General features: G+C 37.2%; 1 long non-coding RNA gene across 1 annotated transcript in view; it reads right to left on the bottom strand.

Moving 5' to 3' along the window:
- The window catches only part of LOC127747454 (uncharacterized), a 14659-nt gene extending 14278 nt beyond the window's left edge, over positions 1 to 381 (bottom strand). Inside the window, exons 1-2 of the long non-coding RNA XR_008009282.1 lie at positions 325 to 381; positions 80 to 237 (exon numbers count right to left, since the gene is read on the bottom strand). This is a non-coding gene — a long non-coding RNA (uncharacterized LOC127747454). The remainder of the gene's footprint in view (positions 1 to 79; positions 238 to 324) is intronic.
- Between the last annotated feature and the right edge of the window lie 4674 nt (positions 382 to 5055).

Here is a 5055-nt window from a genome sequence, read left to right as displayed (position 1 = left end):
TTCAATGCCTATCTTAGGGCCTCTAGCCTAAGTATTTCCTACCACATTACATATTAGATATGGGAAACCGAAACCATACCTTAGCCGATTTTCCCAAGCTCCACCGGAGCACTTCCAAATCACTTATCCACAAGCTCTCAAGGCCTCAACACCTCCAAGAACAGATTTTTCACCACCAAACCCTTTCCAAGCTTTTCAAAATCACCAATCAAGCTCCAATATCCACACACACACAACCTAAGCCACAACCATCATACCCATACACAACATCTCAAAACCCAAACATCATAAAATCACAAATTACACTAGGGTTGATAATCTTACCACACCCAAGGTCCAAGGAGACAAGATTAACCTTCTTCTTCAAGAGAGTTGGGTCCTATAACATCAAAGAACCCAAAATCTCAATATTTCACCCATGAAACTCGAAAATAAGGGCTGGAATTTCGAACAGCAAAGTGTGGCTTACCTCAAGATTGACGGTATAGGTTTTGTAGAGCTCTCCGCGGTGAACGCGTGGCCGCAAACGGAGCGGGAATCGGAGCTCTAGATCAAAAGTTATGGTGGTTTGAAGATTAAGCAAGGGAGAGAACTTGAGAGAGTGTTCTTCCTCCCTTTCTCTCTAATTTCAGCTTGTGTGTGTAACAAATGAGGAGAGAGAGTGCTGAAAACTAGGGTTTTGGTTAAGTTGTGTTGGGCCAAGGGCCCACTTTGGGTCTAATTGGCCCGGTTTGGCCCGTTCGGTCCAATCTTGGTCCGAATTCTATGAAATTGGTACCAAAATTCTTGTCTCGGTCTCCTCTATCGCATTTAGCCATAAAAATTACATTTTGGGCTTTCTAGAATAAATTCTCATTTATAGGTTAAGTAGCCGTTAATTAACCGGGTTTTACAACCACCCCAACAGGATTTGAGTATGAAGATAGTGACCCAGACTATTTGATTGTGAAGAGAAATACTAGAAAAGATGAAAAAAAAAACAAAGGATGGTGTAGGAAAGAAGATTTCACAGAGGAATATAGGTGCAAGAAGGAAGGCTTCAATAGAGAATAAGAAAGCTACAGTTGGACTAAGTACAATTAAGCCAAGTGTGGGTGTCCAAAAAACTGCCAAGACAAACACTAATGGGACTACTGGTTCTAGATAAGAGTATGCAGGCCCAAACAAGTCTAGGGCTGCTGTTGCTGCTAGGCCCAACACTAGGGCTCCAAATAATGCTAGACAAAAAGGTCATGGGTCAACCTCATCTGGCCCAACTGTAAATGGGCTAAACACTGTTAGAACACAGGCTGGATTGCCAAATTCTGGGGCTGTCAGTGCTGTTGATCCTACCAACAGCAGTGATGAAGATAAGACTAAGAAAAATATTGAAGAAGATCCAATTTTTGAGTATAAATCAGAGACATTGTTGACTCTGAAAAGATTTGAATATGAGAGAGATAGGTATGAATTCTCTCAATTTAATGAAGGTGTTAAATTTGGGGAGGTATACTTTGAGCTGGAAATGGAGTTTGCCACAATTGAAAGTTTTAAGAATGCTCTTAAGGATCATGTACTTTTGAGAGGAGAAAAATTAGGTATATAAAGAATGATCAAAGGAGGGTTAGATATGATTCTGAACATTGGATAGAGAAGATTAAAAAGCCAAGAAAGCTAAAGGGGGAGGGGAATACATCTTCTACTGCGGCTACAAATGAGAAAAGTAATGCTTTAGATGAGCATGAAGGAGATGTGAATAAAGCTGATGTGACTGAAGAGACTATAACAAATGAGGCTGCCAAAGTGGATGCTGGGGATGTGAATGTTGGAACTATGAATGTGGCTAGTGAAGGAACTGGTAATGCCAAAAGAAATCCTTGTCCATGGCTAATTTACTGTGCATGGAATAATCAGCTTAAGAGTTACCAAATCAAGATTTATACTCCTTATCACACTTGTGCCAGAGAATTCAGAAGTAACATGGCAGATCAGAAGTGGGTGGCCAAGAAGCTGGAAAAGAGGCTTCGAACTCAGCCTCACATGACCCTGAGTGAGGCTTATGAGCACATTAAAATCGACTACAACGTTATTATTAATGGGAAGATGGTATATAGGGTCCTCAAGGAAGCAAGGGAGCATGTGATTCGTAACGAGAGAGCACAATACAACAATTTAAGGGACTATTTGACAGAGATCCACAGGAGTAACCCAAGGAGCTCCACCATTCTCGATGTGACACCCATTCTTCAGTCCCCTCCACTGTTTAACAGGCTATACATCTCTTAGATACATGTAAAAAGGGATTTAAAGCAGGGTGTAGAAAACTAATCGGTCTTGATGGTTGCTTCTTGAAGGGATACTTTGGGGGCCAACTATTATCTACTGTAAGTCAAGATGCAAACAAACACTTTTATGTGATAGCATTCGCTATTGTTGACAGTGAAACGAAGGAAAGTTGAAAATGGTTCCTCACCTTATTACAAGAAGACCTTAGAGATCAATATATTTATGGGTGGAATTTTATCTCGAACCAACAAAAGGTATTCTTTTAACTTAGTTGTTTTCGGATCAATGTATAAGCTAATTTAGTTGTGATTATTTATCTTACTTTATGGTTATACACTAACAAGCACTTGGTTGGAGAATGTGGGCTTGATATTTTTCATGTGGCTTTTACTTTCATTTAAAAGTGAGCACAAATTTAATAATTGGTAGAGACATATGCTTCAAGAGATTCCGTACAAAAATATTCAATATATGCATATCAAAAATACAATTATTTGAAACTTTGACTATATTCTTAAAACAAATATTCTTAAATGCTTTCTTCTTGTAAATTTAGAAGTTTAATACTTTGACTATATTAAAAACTAACAAAAAATAATTATGTAATTAATATCTTAGTCAGTGTATAAAATTTTTAAATAACTATATTTGCATTTTTGCTTTGCATTATTTTTTTTAGTTAATATTACTAGTTCAATTTAGTTGTGATAATTTATCTTACTTGATGGTGATTAAGTTATAGTTCAGTTGCTGATTATGTTATAGTTGTTTTCATTTGATTGGATTGTTTTGAGATAGGTTGTATGAATGACTTATAGTGTATTTAATAACAGAACATTATGGATAAATGGTTTAAATAACGGAATATTATGGATGGATATATAGATGGTTTTAATATGAGAACTGATGATACATTTTGTTAGGATCAGATGTCTTTGAGGTGATTGTTCTAGTGATGTTATCAATATATTGCTTATTATTGCCTGTTATTTCCAATTTAAGTTGTGTTTATTTACTTGCTCCTAGGAATTGTTGTCTGCATTAAAGGAGGTGATGCCACACGCTCATCACAAAAATTGTGTCAGGCATATTTGGAAAAAATTTACAAATAGATACAAGGACAAGCAAGTCAAGAATGTTGTGTGAAAATGTGCTAAATGCACCATTGATGCTAAGTTCCAAGCAAGTCTGAAGAAGTTGAAAAGGATCAATGAAGTTGCATGGAGTTACCTAGAAAAATTTGAGCCTACTTGCTAAACCAAAGCTCACTTCAGTCACGGGCCAAAGTGTGACAACCTCACCAATAGCATGTGTGAGGTTTAGAATGCAAAATTGTGAACTACTGGTCAAAACCAATTCTTACAATGTGTGAGGAGCTTCGGTGTTATATCATGTGACGGATGACCAAGTACAAAAAAGTATTAGAGTCACACATGGGAACTGAGATCGCACCTACTCAACAGCAAAGGCTTGATGACATTATGAAGGATGTTAGATATCAACAGCCAGTTTGGGTTGGTGACGATGAAAAGAGAGTCTTTGAGGTTCAACAAGGCTCCAAGAAGCTTTCTGTCAACTTATCTACAAACAAATGTACATGCAATGCTTGAAAATTAACCGGTATACTCACTAAACTATGTTAGTTAACTTACAGTTGTTAAATTACACTTGTATGTTGCTAAATACATTGTAATTGTAGGTCTTCCTTGCGTTCATGCACTTGCTACCATAGCTAGAAGAGGTGACAGACCTGAGATATATGTCCACCCTCTACTTATGATTGGGGTAGCAATAGCAACGTACCAATATTGCATACAACCTGTTAATTTCGAAGAATATTAGGAGAAGACAAATTATCTGAAATCAATTCTCCCAAAGCTAAAGAGGGCAGTTGGCAGACCCATCAAGAGAAGAAGAAAAAAATCATCTGAGATTGAAACTAATAGAACTGACAGCAACGAAGTTAAGAAGACATTTCGGGTTACTTGTATCAAGTGTGGAGAGGTTGGCCATAATTACAAGACTTGCAAAGGACTTCCAGCAGCAACAACTAGATGTCCAACTAATCCAAACAGAAGAAAGACAATGGCTGGTATAAATTCTGAAAATCAAACCAACTTGCAGAGGAGATGCATGTCTCACAATCAGCACCCCAGGTGCAGGTAAACTACCATAAATAATGTACTAATTGTTGATCGCGAGGACTAAATTGAGTTTTTAATGCTTTTATAGGGACTTAGTTGGATATTTTAAAAATCATTCGGGACTTATATGTCTTTTTTTAAATTTCACAAGGACTAACTTGAAATTCTATTTGGCTTATTTTTTCATTATTTTAGAATGTGGTTGATAATCCTAATCCAACTCAGCCCACAGCTAATGTACCAGGTTCTATGTCTAGTGTGGCGAATAAAATTGGATGTAAAGGTCTGCAATTTGTGTTACTGCACTATTAGGTTTGCTACCATAATTTTGTTTACTCTTTGCATATGCAATCTTCTTTATCAAAGGGTGCAGCAAATTTTGGAGCAACAATTTTCCAAAGTGCAAGGGCTAAGCAATCTATCATTAGACCACATTATCCTGCCCCAGTCCAGTCTAGCACTCCACCTCCTATTCCACCACTTAGACCAAGTCAAGGTGTCTCGGCAGAAACAATTGTAGCAGAAAGTAAGGGCACTACATCAAGGATGTTCTACTTTATTTCTAATCTTGGGTTCAAGCATTTGAGACAGAAGTGACTGAAAACAAATGATTATGATTTTTGATGTAATATTTTGGTTTGTATTT

Source organism: Arachis duranensis, chromosome 5, assembly GCF_000817695.3.
Source record: "Arachis duranensis cultivar V14167 chromosome 5, aradu.V14167.gnm2.J7QH, whole genome shotgun sequence".
NCBI classification, from domain to species: Eukaryota; Viridiplantae; Streptophyta; class Magnoliopsida; order Fabales; family Fabaceae; genus Arachis; species Arachis duranensis.
The sequence above is the reverse complement of the archived record's forward strand: the minus strand, read 5'-3'. Positions and strand labels throughout refer to the sequence as shown.